The following is a 21,272-nucleotide window of genomic DNA, read 5'->3' as shown; positions in this document are numbered from 1 at the left end:
ATAAATGTATTTACCAAGAAAGCATGTTGTGTAATTATTTAAATAAAATACTAAATTGAAATTAGATGGCATTCTTAAACCTTTTTAAATTTATTTATTTGGAGGGAGAGAAGGAGAGAGGGAGGGGGAGAGAAGGAGAGAGAGAGAATCCCAAGCAGGCTCTGTGCTGTCAGCACAGAGCCGGACATGGGGCTTGAACTCACAAACCACGAGATCATGACCTGAGCTGAAACCAAGAGTTGGAAGTTCAACCTATTGAGCCACCCAGGTGCCCCTTCCTCTAATTTTTATGGAGGCACTGTGTGGAGTAGTGGCAACCAGTCCTTGTTAATAAGAGTGAAGAACCACATCTATGACTGTCCCAAGGGAGAGAAATTACAAAGATGAGCAAGACTTGGCTTCTGCCCTTCAGGGGCTTCTAGACAGTCTGGAGCTGGATGTTTTTCAGTCTAATATTTATTTAAAAGCAATACTCTGGTTATTGTTTTTTTTCCCATTGTCTGGAGGCAGTAACTTAATGTCTGGGATTTTACTTTAAAACAAAAACAGCAATGTAAAAGAGGATGAAAAATGGAAGCTACTCAGTCAGTATGCTGTTACATGTACATGCTACATTGTGTGTGTTTTTTTTAATATTACTTTTTTTTTAGTTTATTTTTGAGAGAGAAAGAGAGCACATGCAAGTGGGGGAAGGGAAGAGAGAGAAAACGACAGTCTCAAGCAGGCTGCACACCATCAGCACGGAGCCCAATGTGGGGCTGGAACCCACAAACTATGAGATTATGGCCTGAGCTGAAATTAAGTCAGATGCTTAACTGACAACCACCCAGGTACCCTACTACATTGTGCTTTTTTATTCTACCTCCCATCGTTAGCAGCATGAGGGTGAAGTTAAGAAGCTTCACAGACCCTACTGGGATTCGTCTCATGTTTTAAGGACAAAGATTAGTCAGGTTGACAACTTGTTATTTGTTACAAGACTTGTCAGCTCTATGATCAGCAAAAATGTAAACTGAAGATATCTTTAGGTATAAAAAGATATTCTTCAAAGCCAAAACTCTGGCTTTTAGATAAAAATACAAAATCCTCTGGATTTGTATAGTCAAATAAAACTTAAAAAAAAAAAAACTTTGAAACTCATGTAGACTGTTTGAAGACAAAAGAAGAGTTGTTTACGAGCCAATGATGAAAGTGTGTAAAGGGCCACAGGTATTTTGCAATAGACTTCTGGAGATCTCATTAGAATTTGAAAGCACTGTGAGGAAAGGAAGTTCTTTAAAGTAAGAGAGGTTGGCTGAGCTTCAGTGAGGTGAGTCACATCTGGAAGCAAGGATCTGAGAGAAGTTCTTGCCCTGGTAGTGTTGTGTAGACAGACTGATAGGAGTCAGTCCTGAATGCCAATCTAGTTATTGGTTCTTCTTATAAACCTTTCGAAAGCATGGCTATATAAAAGGCAGAGAACCAATGCAACCATCCCTTCTAAATCTTTTACATGACCTTGGCATTTTTCTGTATATTTGAAAGATATTTTTTTTTTTCAGAATTTGAATGATAAATAAGTCAGTGATAGAATATCTAGTCTGGCAATTGTTTATTGATTTGTAATTGTCTTAGCTACACCCTGGTCAATTCATTTTCATGTGTTATGATGGACTTAACGACCCTTACAGGAGTAAAGACCAATCTATGCTAAGCAAATTGGATATTATTTGGTTTTCTTCCTATAGGAATGGCATAAGCTATTCTTAAAATATGTTCTTCTAGGGGTGCCTGGGTGGCTCAGTCAGTGAAGCTTCCAACTTCAGCTCAGGTCATGATCTCATGGTTTGTGAGTTCGAGCCCCGCATTGGGCTTGCTGCTGTCAGTGTGGAGCCTGCTTGGGATCCTCTGTCTCCTTTTCTCTCTGCCCCTCACCCGCTCTCTCTCACTCTCAAAATAGATAAATAAACTTAAAAAAAATGTTCTTCTATAAAAAGGGGATGTACTTGCAAAAGGGGATGCTGAAATAAACCTAGAGGATGGAATAAAATGGAAAATGAATAAACATTTAAGATAAAAATTGGTTCTTCAAAATAATGAGTAAATTGAGTAAATTACTCATAGGATTTATTTAAAAACTCGTTTTTTTTTAATTTTTTTTTCTTTTAACGTTTATTCATTTTTGAGACAGAGAGAGACAGAGCATGAATGGGGGAAGGTCAGAGAGAGAGGGAGACACAGAATCTGAAACAGGCTCCAGGCTCTGAGCTGTCAGCACAGAGCCCGACGCGGGGCTCGAACTCACAGACCGCGAGATCATGACCTGAGCCGAAGTCGGACGCCCAACCGACTGAGCCACCCAGGCGCCCCTAAAAACTCGTTTTAAATGGTAAGAAAAGAGAAAATATTAGTTAAGATCAGGAATGCAAAAGATTATTTCAGGACATGTTTTAAATTATTTTTATATTATCATTCCCAGTTTATATTAATAAATTTAGTATCAAATAAAATGATTAATTTAGAAATTTATACAAACCAAATAAGCACAAGAAACAAGGAACATAAACTATTAAGAGAAGAAGAAAGTTGACAGATGTTCCTGAATATTGTAAAACTGTGAAATCCCAAATTCCCCAAATTTTCAAATGTATGTTCTTTGGAAAATACACTTCTCTAAAATATGTTACCTGATAGATTTTTTGAAGTAATACATATAGCTTTGAAAATAAAATATAGTTTTAACTTCAAACATATGAACACTATCAAATTATAAAAGAAACAAGATATTAGACTGCAAAGCTAAAACAAGAGAAGTTTATTTTCTCACAGTTCTAGAGGCTGGAAGTCTGAGATCAGGGCACCAGCTTGGTCAGGTTCTGGGAGAACCCTCTTCCTGGCTTGCAGATGGTGCTTTCTTGTTGTGTCTTCACATAGTGGGGACAGGGCTTTGGTGTCTCTTCCTATTCGTATCGGAGTGCCAGCCCAGACAGATTAGAACTCCCCCCTTATGATTTCATTTAACCTTTATCGATTCCTCACAGGCCCTATCTCCAAACACAGTCACACTGAGGGTTAGGACTTCAACATATGAATTTTGGGTAGGCATAATTCAGTTCCTAGTAAGGGATTCTCTGTAACATGCCTGACCAATACTCCTCAAAAATAAGCCTGAGAAGCTATTACAGTCAAAGAGGAGCCTAAGGAGACATGATGACTAGATGTAATCTGGTATCCTGGATGGCTCCCTGGAACAGAAAAAGGGACATTAGGGAAACTTTTGAGAAATCTAAAATAAGCACAGATTTTAGTTAATAAGGATGGATCAATACTGGTTCATTAATTATAACAAATGTACCCCACTAATGTAATGTTTTAGTAATAAGAGAAACTGGATAGGGGTATATGGCAATTTTGTACTATCTTTCGTAATTTTTGTACATCTAAAACTGTTCTAGCAAATAAGCCATGTTATAAAAAGCTATGTAATTCGACTAAAAAGAAAACATAATTACACTGAAATTTCAGAAGAATTTATAAACTATTTGAAGAGAATGAAAGACAGATCAGAAACACTAGAACAAGAGAGAATGGCATCACGCTAATCACTAAATATAACTGGCAGTTGGTATAGAGAAGAACTGAATTACTGACAAATGTACCACATATTACAATAAAAACTTCAAGATTTATCAAAAAGTAAAGCACCAAAAACCAAAAAGGACACCAGAAACTTATCCAAACTTTAAGTGTAAGTGTTCTTCTTTAGGACCTTGATGTTCTACAACCATTTATATTTTCCCTTGGGCTAATTTCCTAATTCTACTCCTATTTTGACATCATCATATTGTGTGTATTCCTCTGTAAACTTTTTTCTACAAACTTTTGGAACCAGATAGGAAATTTATAATGAGAAAATAAATTCCTAACTATTGAAGAAACCCAAGGATATTATTGTAGATAAGATAGAAGATTCTGATGTAGTCCTCCCTTTTTTTCTAACCTATTCCAAGCTTTTTTATTTTTTCCCTGACAAACCACACAATAGCCCACACAGAGATAAGAACTAGACACAGTACAATTCATCTCAGGCTGGCCCAGACTGCTCCCAATTTGATACATCTCTGAACCCTCAACAACAGAGTGACGAAATGATAGATAAAATTTGTTACAAAATATATCTGGGATGTACAAGAAAAAACAAAGTAATTTAAAATAATACAAGAATTATACACATGCTAAATAAATTTATATAAGTGGGTCACATCAGCATTAAAAGCCAATTCAATATGGAGATGAGAAGAAAGTATATATACTCACAAGAAAATAAAAATAAAGAGAAAACTAATCAGCTTGTGACAAAACTGAGAGTATGGATTTGCTCAAAATCGAGTGTCTAGATTCGAAAACAGTATTTAGGAACCATTTTATACCTATTTAAATATAATAAATCAATAATCATAGCAAAACACAATGGGGGTTGGTAGGTTTGAGAAAGCCACAATCATAGAGAGCTACCAGCATTGTAAATTGCTTTAGTCCTTTTGAGAATGGTCTGGCAAAGTTGAAGAAAAAAAAAGAAAAGAAAAAGCTTTAACACTGTTTCTCCATTTTGAGGTGGTCATTCCGTTTCTGGGACTACCTGTGGCATTGATGTTCAGATCAGGCTCTAAGGAGTCCTACAAGGAAAAGAGTGCAGGTAAGGTCAGAGTTTGAAGTTTTTCCTTTGCACTGCAAAGGGTTCAGAAGAAACTAAAATTTAATTGAAGCTAGTGCCCTATGGAGGTATTCCTAAAGAGAAAAATGTGAATTATATGATGACATTAAAAATAGCTCAGGGTCCCCGTGTGGCTCAGTTGGTTAAGTGTGGGACTCTTGGTTTCAGCTTAGGTCATAAACTTTCAGTTTACGAGATGGAGCCCCATATTGCGGTCTGCACTGGCAGTGTGGGGCCTGCTTGGGATTCTGTCTCCCTCTCTCTGCCCCTCCCCCACTCAGTTGTGTGTGTGTGTGTGTGTGTGTGTGTGTGTGTGCGCGCGCGCGCGCACGCGCGTGTGTGCATGCGCGCTCTCTCTCTCTCTCAAAATAAATAAATAAACATTTAAAAAGTTTAAAAAATAGCTCAGTTTAAAATAGGAGAAAATAAGACACAATTCCAAAAAGCAAAAAGGGGGGGGCGGTAAACAGAAATAGCATCTCGAAGAAGCACCATGTAAAGCCAAGGATGAGGTTTACTTAGGTACAAGGAAAAGCAGAATACAAAACAATTGAATGCATGATACAATGACATAAAAATGTATTTATGTATGTACAGTGACAACAATTGGAAGATACTTTAGAGAAATAAAGCTTAATGTTCCTTTGTCCCTTTTTTTTTTCCATAAAAAGGATTAAGGGCAAATTTTAAGAAAAGATTCTTTACATACATAGGAGAATTGGGGCTATTTGGACCAACTTTTCTTATATGAGTGATCCAATTAAAAGTACCAATTTATTTATGAACAAGGACAATATACTAGTTTCTGTAAATTTGTATAAAATTAATTAAAGGCCTCTGAGCATGTTGACAGAATTAGGTGGCATTGTAAGGCCAGGTTCTCTAGGCATTCCCAAGCATATGCTTGTGTATTCAGATGCATAAACTACAAAACAATGAATCTTTTCCATGTGGCAGTGCTTTAGCATTTCAAAGTCAAATGCAAAGAAACACACAGATGTATATGCAGCTGGAGAACAGACTTTTTTCCTCCCCATTCCGGTAATGACATTTTAATTCTCAGTTTTTTGTCTGGATTCGGTTGTGGATTCTGGCATTGTCTTGACGAACCATGATGTTAAGGTCTCCAGAAGGGTATACATGGTGACAAATTAATCTGACATTTGAAAATGATGAAATACAGTGGGGGAAAACTCTCCAGATAAAATAGTGAAAGTTCTGGTAAGATAACAGAATAATGGTGATAGAGGATAAGGTTAAGAGGGCTTTTTTTTTTTTTTTAATGAAAACATCTAAAAGCTGAAGAGGCCAAGATGAATTGGGAAGTGCCCATGTTAGGAGACAAATCTAGGTTCCCTCATAGCAACTGAGGTATCATCTGAGGACTTCATTCCCAGATTCAGGACAGTACCCTGCTGGAGAGGAAAGAATCAAGTGAGAGCTGCTGAGACAGACTATGGACTCTTGGTGAAGAAGGGAGAGAGAAATATTCATTCATTCGCTTATTTTCTAGCTCTATGATTTATGGCTAATTACTTCAATGTGCCTTGGTTTCCTTATTTGTGAATGGGCACAATGAATGCACCTGTCTCATGGAGTTGTGAGGATGAAATGAAATTGTACATGCCGGTTAGAACAGAGTATGTTCTAATGAATGTTAGCTGTTATTATTGGCAGAAATGGGGATTGTGGGACTGCTAAAGACTGGAAAATTCCATCATAAAACTGAGAGCTCTCCAAATAATCTGGGTTGCAGAAAATCTTGCAGCCTGCTGAGTGGGTGCTACATTTCTACTTATTAGGGCATGAGAGAGATTTGTGGAACACACCAGAAATCTTTACCCAAATTGCTGAAGTCATGTTCACTGAGATGCAGAGGCTGGCTACAGGCTTATTTCACTTCGCGTAGCATTTAAACATTTTCTTTGATGTGTTTTATGAGGTCCTGGTTTGGTTTTGTTTCTGACTCCAGTGACTTGAAGTAAAAATTAGCACAAAGCACAAGGCTCGTCATTAGATCTAGATGGTGCCGTTTTCCTAAAGTGGGGAAAGAGGGATGTAGGAGATGAGGAAAAGAAGATTGCTGTCATTTCTTCCTTGACTTTGGGTAGAAAGCAAAGCAACATAGAGAAATAAGCATCCAAAGATAAAGAAATCTTACATGAAAAAGAAATTAAAATAGGAAGTAGGTTTTTTGGTGTTTTTTTTGGCTGGCATTTAAAATTTTACCTCCAAGTTTCTGCCCACATTCTAATCTTGGACTGTGAATTTGACAGTCGGGAAATTCACAGCCAGCCCAGTGCTCAATGCCTAGGCTGGGCATAGTAGAACAATTCTCTGATAACTGGATTCTCATTAGCATTTATTTATTCTCGTGGTGACCTTTATCCAGAGTCGTTTACCTGGCAGTGTTGAGTCTATTGATTTTCCTCCCCTAGTTTCCATTTTTCCTCTTCCCATGTGCTATATTCCAGTGACTCTTCAGAAATTATCGTTCCTCTTATATACACTGAAATGTTCTACCCAGGTGCTTAAAATTTTTTTTTTTTCACTGCCAGGAATATCCAGGCCTTCTGCCTCATCTTGTAATATCCAGATATAAACAGTTACACAGATGTCGCTTCCTCCATGGAGCTTTTCACATACCACCCCCTGGTCCTCCCCTGGCTGAAAGGAATAACTGCTGTCCTCAGAACTCCCTAGGGCAATTGAACCCTAGGTATAGTTCTATAGTGTTAACCTCTTTCTTAGGTGTCTTAAATTTTATGTCTGTCTACTCTCCTTCATTACACTCTTAATCTGAGGGGAAGTGTCATGCCTTATTTAACAATATTCCGTGAATGAATACATCTTCACTTAAGCAGTATCTAAATTACACTTACTGTATAAGGTAGTGTGCGTGGTATCATTGTTACAAATGCTAAGGCCCCTTTTGAATCCCAGATGTTTACATTGTATACAAATGTCAAGAGCTACAGAATAACAGAGATTTTATGATTGAGGGGAAATGCATCCCTTACAGATTTTGTTAAGGTAAATAATAAGGACAAAATAATACTATATTTCAATTTAGATTTTCCATTTATAGTTTTCCTTTATTCCAAAAAAGACTGGGAGGTTGTAGCATGCTTCCTATTTCTGTCATTAATTTGTAATTGATAATAAGAGCTAACTCTATTCAGTACAGGAAATCCAGTCACTTCTCTCCAACTCTGCTTGTCTGGGCCACCACCATCTCAATGGAACACTGCAGGCACCTCTTACTGATCTCTCAGCTTCCACCATTGCCCCGCTATGCTCCGTTCTTAGCATGGCAGCTAGAATGACTTTTGTCTTGGTGAATCAGACCATGTCACACTAAGGTCCCTGCAATGGCTCTTGGGTTCACTCTATGTAAAGCCAAAGTCCTGCTCAAGTTTTCAAGGCTCTTCATGATCTCACTGGTCCTGTTTCCTCTTTGAGCTCATCTCCTGCTTTTCTCCCTTCACGGCTCAACCCACACCTGCTTTCCCTAATTTGTGATGCTTGTGCCTACTTACACACTTGGAGCGGGCTGTTCCTCTGCCTTCAAATGCTTTTCTCCAAATATATGAAAGGTTTACCTCTCGACTCCTTCAGATCTTTGCTCAAAAGTCTTGAGGACTCATGGGGCCTTTCTTGACCAACTTATATAAAATTGCAGGTGCTACCCCTCCTGCAGTCTGGAGCCCCCCTCCCTGTATTAGTTTATTATTTTTATTTAATTTTAATATTTATTTATTTATTTTTGAGACAGAGACAGAGCGTGCGCAGGGGAGGGACAGAGAAAGAGAGGAAGACACAGAATCCGAAGCAGGCTCCAGGCTGCTAGCTGTCAGCACAGAGCCCGACTCAGGGCTTGAACTCACAGATGGTGAGATCATGACCTGAGCCGAAGTCAGACGCCCAACCGACTGGGCCACCCAGGCACCCCTGTATTATTTTATTCCATAGCACGTGTCACCTGTCACGTTTTCATGCACTATATACTTTATTTAGTAGTATTTTATTGTTTCTTGTCTCTATCTCTCCCCTAATTCTAGTAAGCTCTTCAAGGGCAAGGGATCTTTTATATTCACTGATGTATCCCAAATGTCTACAACTGTGCCTGATATACAGTAGATCCTCTACATTGTGTTCAGTGAACAGAAGAGTACTTATTGTGTGCCAGGCACTGCTAATCACTGTGACCTCCCATTTTAATTTGAGAGGGCTGAAGTTCATGGGGTTAAAGTGCCCAAGGTCACATAATTAGCCAGGGGGACTTAACTAAGATGTGAATCAAGGTGCTGTAACTTGAGGTTCTGTCCTGTCACCTTTCATATCTGGGCTGGCCCTCAACCTCTTGCATGTTTATTTTGGGCAACATTACCTTCTTTACTTTTAAGAGTCAAAAAGCCCTACAAAATGAGTGATGAAAAACTATTTCCTTTTCCCTCATCCTCCAATTCCACTTCCCTAGAAGAAAACACTTCAGCTGGTTTTTGGTTTTGGTATTTCCTCCCATATTTCCAAATAAAATGCTACCATTTCTATTCCTTGATTTCTGTTCTCCAGTTTTGGACATTATCTATTGGCTTTCCACATTGAAAAGTGAGTATTTTAGCCCTCTTCCCTCCACTCTCTGCACAGAAACACACTCAGAGACATACACACAGACACATACAGACACACACACACACACACACACACACACACACACACCCTACTCACATCTTTTCCTATCCCCCTGACCTCCAAATATACTTTTGGCTATGTCAATAGAAAGGTTTGTATTGTTATTATCTCTGTACTTTATTAATAAATGCATGATGCACATGTGTCTTTTTTCCCCCTTCACTGCATACCTTTCTGTATTCCCTGGAGTTGTCTTGTTTTAAATTTGCTTATTTATTATTGTACTTACCACTATTGATGCCTAAGGCCTTCACCATGTTCCCAAAATTTTTCGAGTCCTTGAATATCTGAAAATACCTGCATTTTGCTGGCACTTGAATGATGGGTCGGCTGTTTATAGAAATTTCAGGTGGACATAATTTTCCATCAGAGTTTTGAAGGCATTATTCCATTAATTTCTAGTTTTCAGTTGCTTTTGTGTCATTTGAGGCTATTTTACTTTCTGATTCCTCCATTTATGACTTTCTCTCTCTCTCTCTCTCTCTCTCTCTCTCTCTCTCTCTCTCTCTCGAGCAGTGCTTACTCTTCCCTCTATACCCAAGGCTCTGACATTTCCCAGTGATGTGCCTGGGTGTGGCTTTATTTGCATCCATCATGCTGAACAGTCACATTCATGGTCTTCAGTTCTAGGACATTCTTTTGAGTTTTTAAATGGATTTCCTCCTATTTTCTCTGTCCTTTTTTTTCCAGAAAAATATGTATTTAGATTTTCAGAACCAGTACTCCCATTTTTTATCTTTTTCCCTTGTATTTTCTATCCTCTTTTTTTTTTCCATTTTGCTCTGCTTTCTAAAAGATTTCATCAACCTTATCTTCTAATCTTTCTATTGAGCTTTTAATTTCCACTCTGGCCAGAATACATATTCTTCTACTTACCTGGGAAGGAAGGTTAAAACATTTTTTTTTTTTAAAGAAAAAGTGGATGGTTGGCTTCCTGAAGGAAGGGCTCAGATTTTAGCTCTAAGGCGGACATGTAGTAAGTATATGATAAAACATAAGGAGGGAGCTGCCGACAAGAGCAGGGCCAAGGCAAAGTTAATATAACTGGAACTATAAGCCAGTCTAGGAATAAGCTTACCTAGAAGGCATATCTTTGTGAGATACTCAGCTGGACCTCCCTCAGTTTCTTCTGATTAATTATCATATTGGATCCACATTCTGGGGAAGGGTTCAACCTGGAAATAGAGTTAAGTGGCCTTCACTTTGAGCAGAGAAAGTTGCAGGAAGCTGGGAGCCTGGTGGATCATTATAGAATGTTAAATTTCTCTAACATGGACATAACCACTTCAGAATGCCCTTCCCACCCCCCACCCCCCACCCCCACAGCTGCCATGTTTTAGAGGCACTAGTGGGGCTGTTAGTAAATATCTGTAATATATTTTTCCTAGTTGCTTCAAGTTTTGTCCCCCACCCGTCCCATATTTCTAGGAGAATAGAGCAGCTCACTAAAATGATGGAATTCAGCTGCCAATAAAATGGAACAGGTCTGTAGACCCCAAGAAAGTCGCTGGTAAATATTTACATGTGGAACTGAATCTTCTAAGTGTCATGTGCCCTTGATCTTTGTGGAATGCTACAACTTTTTGCTAACAGTTTAGCGTGTTGTGGAGATGTGAAAGCAGGCAGATGTTTAGTTCCTAAGAAGGGGCCTTGCTGCTGGGCCTCTTGCCAGTTATGGTTGATGGGTTGTGTCTCAGCCCTGATTTCAGTCCCATGGCTCACTTTTTTTGTTTGTTTTGTTTTGTTTTTTCTTTAAAGCCCTAGAGATTTTAAATTGGTTCTTTTCCTCCCAGGACTGGCTGCTGAGTAAGATGGTATCTTCCCATCTCTCCACTTGTTACCAAAAATAAGCACGCACGCTCTTTCTATTTAAGGGGTTTTTCAGTTGATCTCTTCTTGTCTTGGGGATCAACCTACAAAGCCAGTTGGTAATAAACTCAGTGGCTCATTTATAGTTATAAGATTAATAAGCACCATGTGGATTCATGTTTGTTAAGTAAATAAAAGCACTTATAGAATTCATAATTGTTATGGTATCTAAGGATTTTCCCTAGAGGCTCAATACCAGTTGTCTTTCTCATATTTCCTTAATATCTTCTTGACTTGAGCCCCTAAAAAAATGGATTGTTTCCCCAGTTTCTATCTTCTTGTCCTTTTAGGTTTGCTGGTAACACTTTCTCTAGGACAATGCTTCTTAAATTTGAGCATGTAAAAAACTCATCTGAAGAGCTGGTAGAATCATGGCTTCCTGCCTGACTGCCCCCCTCCCCACCCAGCAAGCCAGATTTAGAAGATCTGGGATGATACTGATGCCGTTGGCCCCAGGTCCACACTTAAAAACATTTTTTTAATGTTTATTAATTTTTGAGAGGGCGGTGGGGGGGAGGAGCAGAGAGAGAGGGAAACACAGAATCCAAAGCAGGTTCAGGCTCTGAGCTGTCAACACAGAGCCCAATGAGGGGCTCGAATTCACAAATCGGGAGATCATGATCCGAGCCGAAGGGGGGCACTTAACCGATTCAGCCACCCAGGCCCTCCACCTTTAAGGTCCACACTTTTGATTGTATTCGTCTGAACTGTTAAAAATCTTGGTTCTAATATTGGATAGACTTGGGCTCCTTCACCAATTTTCTAAGCTACTGTTTGGGTCCAATCTTCCCAAAGTCCTTGTGGCCCCAGTGAAACCTGTTTGTGGTACAATCTTCTTTCCAACAGTACAGCCAGAACTTTGATTCCCTTAATGAAGGGAAAGGAAGAAAACAATTTGTTATGGAGAATATAATCTATACAGGCACCGAGCTAGGTAGAATCATGTATTTACTTCACTGAATGTTTGCAACAACATAATGACATTAGGACAGCTGGTCTCATTTCATAGAGAGGTTCAATAACTTATCCAGTGTCATCAAGCTAGTCATCAGGGAACCAAAGTTTAACCTAGTCTCTGTACTTATCACCACCAAGGTACTACCCTACTGCTCCAATACTGCTTGCTTTGGGATGAAACTCCCTAAAAGATTCTTATTCAACTCAGAGGAACATCTACAAGGAGATGAATAACTGATAGGCCCTCTAACTATTGAACGACTAACCTCTTGTTCAGACAAAGAGCTTTATCATCCTCCTAAGAGTATCTGTGACTTACTCAGTTGTCCTTCTCCCCATGCAAATGCTCCATAGAATTATAGATGAGCAAGGCCAAACAGCTCATTAAAAACAACAACAACAACAACAAAGAAACATAGTTCTAGATAATTTCTACCAACAGAAGAAAGTGATTTTCTAATAGACCTGCAAGAGAAATTAGGTTAAATCTAAGAAAAATCTAGAAATGGGTCTAATGAAATGTAGTATATTTTACTTTTTCCTAGTAATTTTGTCTTTATTTCATTTATGTTAGATTCCTATTGTTATTTTGGTATGAAAAAGTAATATTCAAATAAGCATAAGAGATTATTACAACTGTTTAAGGTTGGCATGAATCTTGGTTCATTTTGGGCTTGTCTGGGTCCTGACACAGGAAGCAGTGGTCTGCCAGTGTCCAGGAATTGAGTGTGGGGCAGTAAGTTGGCTTTCTGTTTCCCAGCTTCTATAGCTGCCAGGTGGATAGATAATAGTCCTCACAATATTCTCTATTTCTATTATTGCAAGGGCCCTGAAAAGGATGCTATTTGATCCTTGTTTCCTATCCCTTCAAAATCTTCTCCTTGTCCTTGAGCCAAGTGTAAATGTCAGAAGACGTCATCATAAATTATTGCCACATCATGGAGTAGGAGAAGGCCCTGTTCTGGGAGCCTGAGGACTGGGGGTTTCCGGTCCTATTTTTGTCATATATTTTGCTAAGGAACTTGGGCAAGTCACTTCTCTTCACTAGATCTTACTTTTGTTAGCTAGAAGGCAAAGGAGTTGTGCTAAAACTATTTCTAAGATTTAAAGTTCCATGAAACCAAAATTGCTATAGAGAAATTTAAATTTCATTTTCAATAAGCTATTCATTCAAATTGTGACAACTTTCAGGTAAATGCCTAAAAGAATTTTTCTTAGACTATTGGCAGCTCATCAACATCAACATCTACTTAAAAAAAAAGCTTTTAAAGTAGTTAGCTGAGGTGTTCTGGCATGTCCATTAATTATTAAGTATTTAAGCAGAATAATGGAATGATGGACAAATTGATTCTTATATTTCTCACTTAGAAAGCATTGCTTTTAGGATGTGAAAACTTTGCCATTTGCCAGTGGTGAGAAAAAATGTCAAGCAATTTCTTAAAATCAAAATCTAAAGTGTCAGGGAGTCAGACCACAGGACAACTCAGTAACTCAGCTGGGCCTTCAGGCACCACTTCTTGAAGAGAATCTGCAGATTAAGGCAAAAGGAGCTCTGAATTTGGGGTAGAAAAGGTTGGGAAAAGGAAAAAGAAACAACCACAGGTATGACTTCTATCTTTCCATGAGATCAGATAAGCTCTTAGGACTTTTCCTTTTTCTAAGTCATTCCAAACGTGGACAGTATTAATGACTGTTATTTGGAGAGGTGTTTCCAGAGTCTGCTTGAATATGGTGGCTGGATGGGGGCACCCTTGATGCTGGGGACCAGACAGTGTTGCTGTGAACTTCCCAACATTCTGCTCTGTAACCTACGTCTTCATGGGGTACAAAGTGGTCCAATCCACAGGGAGAACCCACTAGTATCTAGGGTCAGTTTAATGGCTGAAAAAGGGTTAGGTGCTGTCTAGTGTGAGTATCTATATATTTCACAGTGTCTCATGTAGATGCAGGTAACTGCCACAAGATCAAGGAAGAGCTTCTTGAGGAGCCTGCCTGGTATCCATCAGAGACCCTATCTTGGTTCTAACTTAACATCTCTGGGAGAAGACTGAGGTTTGGATTAGAAACAATGGAGACTTGGCAGAGTCCAGGAGCGTGTTGGTCAAGAATGGAAGAATGTGCTCCGGTGTTAGACTTTGTATGAGGTACAAGAGGCAGGGTTTTTGATCCGTGGACATTCTAAAAGGAGCCTTGACATTATTTTAAGAAAGGCCAGAAATTCAAACCCAAGTTAGTGAACAGATGGGAAGTACAACTCCAAGTCAATGGGATGAAAACAGAGAAGGAAACAGAAATTACTCCAATATCACTGACAGAGAAAAAGGGGAGGAAGGCAAAGGAGATTCACCCAAGGGTTTGACTCTCTCAGTTGGATTACACTGACCTCCCCATACAACGGGCATCTCTGAGAAACTACCTCTGAGAGTGTATTTAAAAAAAAAGCTTTATGGAAATATAATTCACATGCTATACATTTCACTTATTTAAAGTGTACGATTGAGTGATTTTTATTATATTCAAAAAATTGCGCAACCATTACCACAATCTAAATTTAGAATACTTTTTTTTTTTATCACTGGGGAGCTTGAGTGGCTCAGTTGGTTAAGCATCCGACTTCAGCTCAGGTCATGATCTCGTGGTTCATTGGTTCGAGCCCTGTGTCAGGCTCTGTGCTGACAGCTCAGAGCCTGGAGCCTGTTTCAGATTCTGTGTCTCCCTCTCTCTCTGCCCCTCCCAAAGTTGTACTCTGTCTCTCTCTCTCTTTCAAAAATAAATAAACATTTCAAAAAATTCAGAATATTTTCATCACCTGGAAAAGAAACCCCATATCCATTAGCAGTGACTTGCCTCTACCCTTTCCATCCCCTATGCCCCTGTCCCTAGGTAACCACTAATCTACTTTTTCTCTCTATGGATTTGCCTACCCTGAACCTTTTGTATAAATGGAAATATATGGTCTTTTGTGACTGGCTTCTTTCACTGATAGGGTCATTGAAATTATATTTTCTTTGCAGAATTTACTTTGCATTAAAACTAATGTGCATGTATGTGTATGTTTTAGTACTGAATTAAGACTACTTTTCCCATTTATGCAGTATGTATATACGTTGACATGTCCTGGTTAAGAAAATGTTATGGCTAACTGAGAGTTTGATGTCCAGTTTAAAAAGTTTTTGGGGCACCTGGGTGGCTCAGTTGGTTAAACAGCCAAATCTTGATATTGGCTCAGGTTATGATCTCATGGTTTGTGAGATCGAGCCCTGCATTGGGCTCTGTGCCAACAGTGTGGAGCCTGGGATTCTCTCTCTCCTCTCTCTCTGCCCTTTCCCCTGCTCATGTGCTCTCTGTCTCTCTCTCAAAAAATAAATAAACAAATAAATAAAAAGTTTTCAAATAAATTCTAGTACAGACATCATTAAAATGAATTTTTTCTTCCTTTACTGGCTCATGCCATGAAAAACCTCAATATAATTATGATTGAACATACATGCTATTATTGAATACCATTGGTGTATAAGAAGTAGGCGATTAGTCTAAGATATACTTATTTCACGATATAGTCTAAAAGGTAGAAAAACAACAGTAAATAAAACACAACAGTAATAAAACCCCAAGTCTCTGATATGCATTTGTTTATTTGTTTTGTCTCTTTTTATGAAGGTAAAATGTAGAGAAAAATTCCAGTTATCTGAATTTTTGGTTGTTTGAATTCAGGAAAGAAGTATTATAGTGACTTATGGAAAAGGAATCTGAAAATAATTTGTAAAAGGAAAGATAAAAATATTGGCCTTCTATCAGCTGGATCTTTGGGTGTGGATTTTTGAGTTGGATAGATACTATTTCCTGTTTCTTGTATCCATTGGTCTCCTCAAGCAGAAATTATGTCTCAAGTTGAATCTCTTTTTTCATTTAGAAATGTACAAGGAAGAGAAAATCAGACTAGGAATTATGCTTCAGAAAAATTATTGAGTGTGGAGAAACATGGCTTAACTCATGCCTATATCTATCTATATCTATCTATCTATCTATCTATCTATCTATCTATCTGAAAAGAAGTACACAGTCAAACAAAATGAACCTTGCTCTGGCAAAAAAAAAAAAAAAAAAAAAAAAAGGTTACTTTGTAAATTAAAGCAATTTAACTAATGAATTTCTAGCTACAGGAAACACTAGCATAAAAAAAGTGAAATATCAGGATAGTGATGGGCATTAACATCCAAATGATCCTGAGGTGTAGCTTGGTCTCAGAATGTATAAAAAAGAAAATGTAAATGGTGAGAAAGTCATTGTCCCCTGATGTCCCCAATGTCATCCAATCTCATACCATTACTTTCTTGGTAAGCCTTTCTCATTCCTTTACATCCTTGAGATAAATCATGCCTGTGTTGTTAACAAGAACAGCTGACTCCTGTGACTAAGGGGTCAGCCTGCAGGAAATGTTGTTGATATTGGACTATCATTTCCTACAGAGAGAAGAGTAGTTTATGTGGTGAATCTTCTTTCCTATATACATTTGTTAAAATGCTGCCTGTTCATGAATTTTGCAAATAATTCCCACGAGAATTACTTAATGTGGCATTTTGGATTTTTGTGCAGATTCTCACCATGAATGTTTGCATTTGATCTATTTTACTGATAAATGTCAAGGATAAACTGATTGACATGGAGGAAAAAATAAGAACAAGTTCAGAATGGGTCAAAATGACAACACAATCTAATATCTATTGTTTTTTAATCTCATTAGCTAAATTTCCCAAGAGTTTTTAGTTCTTCTATGAACAATGTTTATAACCCAGCCACCATTGTCTGGGATAGAATATTTCAATTCTTAATTGAAGATTTAGCTGTGTAGCACCTCTTGCAATTTCAGTGATGCTGAAGCAGGAAGTGCCTGCCCTGAAACGTCTCCAATTCTCAATCAATCCCCTGTTTTCTAGACCTACTTTGTTCACATCACCATACATACAAGTCAGGTGCCAGATGCTGACTTGCTCAGAGTCCTGGGAACATATGCCACCTTGTTTTGATCTCTCTTTATTAACTGTACAATTTCAAACTCGAGTTTCATGAACCTTCTCTTTCCTGGCTCTGTGATGCCCTTTCTTCTCCTCCCTCTCTCACCATTCTTGTCCTTCACCCTGACTGCTTATCTAGCTGGAATTTATTTGATTTCTCTTTCTCTTCCCCTCGTCCTGTGGGAAAGCTCAAGCGAGGCTCCGTGAAGCAGTTTTGAACTTAGTTCATGCATTTGAGTCCCTTCGGATAATTTGAGCTTGACCCTGTCACACATCTTCAATAAGACTTGCTCTGAATGTTTTTAGTATTGAGAATGTAACATACTCTTCAGGTTATAGGGCTATGAATTATTCTCAAGTTGCAGAACAAAGACATTGACATAAATACCACCCTTTCCATCTTTAGAGTCTAATGGGAAAAAGAATCAGGATGTTTTAGGTGAAGAGTATATCCCAAGTTTTACAATGAATGTGATTTTGATTAAATCCATATCATCTTTACTGTTCTCACCACTCCTCACCCTGCAACCCAGAGAATGGGAAGGGAGGAAAAAGTGAAAGAAAAGGAAAAGCAAGGGGAAACAGCTTGTGGTGTTTGCTACTGACATGCTATATGAACTCTAGTTTGGGAGTTTAATCAATAACTCTTGAGACACCCTCTGCCTTTAGTATTGTACATCTGATTCTGTATTTCTAGGTATATACTATGTTTACTTGGTCATGCATCTTGGTTTTCCCTACAACTGCTGATACTTACTCTCTTGGAATATGTACTGATTTTTGTGACTGATCATAGTGTATCTTGACAGTAGTAGGAAGCTCTTTGTTATGGACTTATTTTTTTTTTTAACAGTTCAGGCAATGAAGAAAGAGTCTCTGTTACTGCTAAGCATTTTAGGGGTGGGGTAGAGAGTGAAGAGGGGGGTTAATAAAAGGCCAGCTAGCTCTAGACTTGCAGAGTGCAGAGGTGAGAAAGGGGAAAAGTTTCCTATTTCATAGAGAAATTTTGGACAGAGTTTGAACAGGGAATAAGCAAAAATACCCAAATGTAATTTTATAGCCAACTTCCCATGTCTTCATGTCTGCAGGATAACTTAAAATCCTTTCATTATATTTCCCTTGCAATTCAATTTGCTGATGTTCCAAGAGAAATAAGAGGAGGGGTGGGAAAATTCCTTTTTATGGTTGGAATACACAAAGTTTATTGTGCCTTTTAAAATTGTAGTCCATTTACAAAATAGCGATACCTATTGCAATATTGTTCTGTGTCCTCTGGGTGAATGAAACATGAACATCAGAAGCAGAATTTCTGGGTGTGTATGTGATGGTGTATTCAGTAAAGAGTTCTGGGCATAGTAGGTCACCAGAAAGGCATAGTTCAGTGATATAAACTCCTGAAGTCAGGCTTACCTTCTCTGCCACTTCACTGCTCCAAGACAGAGTAAGATAGCAGTGGGAAGAGTGAATTAAAGGTTAATTGTGTGGCCTATTGGAAGTGAGTGGATAAGGACAGCCTAAGAGTTGCAGAGTGGCACCTTCTCACCTGCATGCCACCCTCATATCCTGCTGTCCCTGTGTTCAGGCACCTCTTCTGCTTCCCCAAAATAGGATTCTAATGGATTCAGGATGCCCTTTGGCATGTTTTCCCTTCCACCCCACGACAAGACTCCCAGGTCTGCCATAACACCCAGGATCCACACTGATGGTGACCAAACTTTACTAAGGACAAATCAGTACTCAAACTGTGACAGATGAAAATGTGTTTGTTGGCAGCCGAAGATGGGAACGAGGCCATACAGAAACAAGATTAAACGAAAAGCCACCTTTTGACTGTGAGATTCCTCTGACCTCATAATCTGGTCTGCTCTCAGGACACTGGCAGGAAAGTGGGAGAAAGAGCTGCTGGCACTGAATGGCCAGGCATCTACCAGGCAGCCATCACTTGACAAACCATACACTGAAGCTTCTAGTGAGGATTTTGTGACTGGCCTTTAAATACAAAAAGTTAGGGGCACCTGGGTGGCTCAGTCGGTTGAGCATCCAACTTCAGCTCAGGTCATGATCTCACGGTTCATGGGTTCAAGACCCGCATCAGGCTCTGTGCTGACAACTTGGAGCCTGGAGCCTGCTTCGGAGTCTGTGTCTCCCTCTCTCTCTGCCCCTCCCCTGCTCTCTCTTTCTCTCTTTCTCTCTCTCTCTCAGAAATAAATAAAGTAACATTAAAAAAAATACAAAGAGTTAACCAAAAGGAGAGAATGTAATTTAAAAATAGGAACCAAAACAAACAGGAAAAAAAAATCAGAGGAAAAAATTTAATGCAGAGATCACAAAAAAATGTAAAAGAGAGAATTAATATCCTCAGAAAGGTAAGACAATTTATATACATAAAAGGAAAATAAGAGTTTTTAAGAAAGCACCTATTAAAGGGGCGCCTGGGTGGCTCAGTTGGTTGAGTGTTCAACTTCAGCCCAGGTCATGATCTCGCAGCTCATGAGTTTGAGCCCTGTGTCGGGCTCTGTGCTGATGGCTCAGAGCCTGGAGCCTGCTTCAGATTCTGTGTCTCCCTCTCTCTCTGTCCCAACCCACTCGCATTCTGTCTCTCTCTCAAAAAAAAATATTAAAAAAAAACATTAAAAAAAAGAAAACACTTATTATGGGACTAAAAACATTTATCAAGAAACCATGATTCACGGAAAATAATACAGCAGATAAAAACAATTCAAGAGAAGATTTAGATGATAAGTTACAGAACTTCTAGAAGGTAGAACAAAGGCTGGGAGTGAAAAGTAGGAGAGAAAAAGAAATCAGAAAGTAATGGGAATCTATCATCCAAATAATAGGCATTCCAGAAAGAGAGAACAAGAAAATGGAGGAGATATATTATCAAAGATTTATACAAAAAATTTTGGAATTGAAAGACATGGGTTTTTATATACAAAAGACTACTGAATACCTAATATGATGCAGAAAAAAGAACTATTCAGGGCATATGATCATGAAATTTCAGAAATATGGGTATAGAAAGAGCACATTCTAAAAGCTTCCAGAGGAAGGAAAGAAAAAAAAACAACAGAGACAAGTCACATACTAGGATCCAAACTAAAGATGGCATGCCAGCCTTTTAACTACAATAAAGGAAGCGAGGAGGTACTGGTGCAATGCTTCAAATTTGAGAAAAATGACTTCCAGTCTAGATGTCTATACCTCACGAAATCACCAATCCAATGTGAATGTAACCTAAAGACATTTTCAAACAACCTAGGTCTTTTTATTCTTAGATCCACTATACACTTTCTCAGCAAGCTACAGAAGGATGTTTTTCTATAAAACAAGGGATTAAGTCAAGAAAAAAGAAAATCTGGCATCAAGGACAAAGAGATCCAGCACAAGAAAGAGGAAAAGGGAAATCCCACAGGTCTGGAGCATCTTATACAGGATGATGGAGGGCTCTGGGAGAAATACTTCCAAAAAAAAAAAAAAAAAAAAAGGAACTGATAGACATATATGATAGTTTTGACCACATAGAAAATTGAAGGAAGAGTCATTGAAGAATATGTAAAGATTTAGCCAGAGCCTCAAAAAGAGAAATATAAGGAAAAAAGAAGCAGTTTATTCCAAGAATAACATTCAATTACTCAAGAGAGGGAAATACATTCATAATACACTACTTGACTCAGTGATGAATAATTGTTGTAGAGTCGTAATAAAAACATGAAATAATGATTTGTCTCAAAGTAATAAGACTGTATTCTGGAAATAGGAAGGAAAATATCTGTATGGGATATGGTATAAGGAGCTAAATGTATACTACCTATAGTAGGAAAAAATATCTAAAATAGAAAAAAAAAGTACAGTATATCATGTTATTTAGAAATATAAAAGCACATACTCTTAAGAAATAGCTAATATAGTAAAATGTGGCTGCTTCACCAGGCATGGAAGAAATGGGGCAGGAGACTGATAACTTCATTGTGTACCTTGCAGTCATGCAGGAAGTGTGAGGCAGACTAAGGGGTTTAAGGTTGCCGAGGAAGCTTGTCTGG

General features: G+C 38.5%; 1 long non-coding RNA gene across 1 annotated transcript in view; it reads right to left on the bottom strand.

The window, feature by feature from the left end:
* Positions 1–2,813: 2,813 nt before the first annotated feature.
* LOC132692036 (uncharacterized) overlaps positions 2,814–21,272 on the bottom strand; it is a 38,479-nt gene continuing 20,020 nt past the window's right edge. Inside the window, exons 2-3 of the long non-coding RNA XR_009616141.2 lie at positions 10,467–10,563; positions 2,814–3,224 (exon numbers count right to left, since the gene is read on the bottom strand). This is a non-coding gene — a long non-coding RNA (uncharacterized LOC132692036). The remainder of the gene's footprint in view (positions 3,225–10,466; positions 10,564–21,272) is intronic.

The sequence above is a fragment of the Panthera onca genome, chromosome B1 (assembly GCF_046562875.1).
Source record: "Panthera onca isolate mPanOnc1 chromosome B1, mPanOnc1 haplotype 2, whole genome shotgun sequence".
Taxonomy (NCBI): Eukaryota; Metazoa; Chordata; class Mammalia; order Carnivora; family Felidae; genus Panthera; species Panthera onca.
This window is presented reverse-complemented; position numbering and strand designations above follow the sequence as displayed.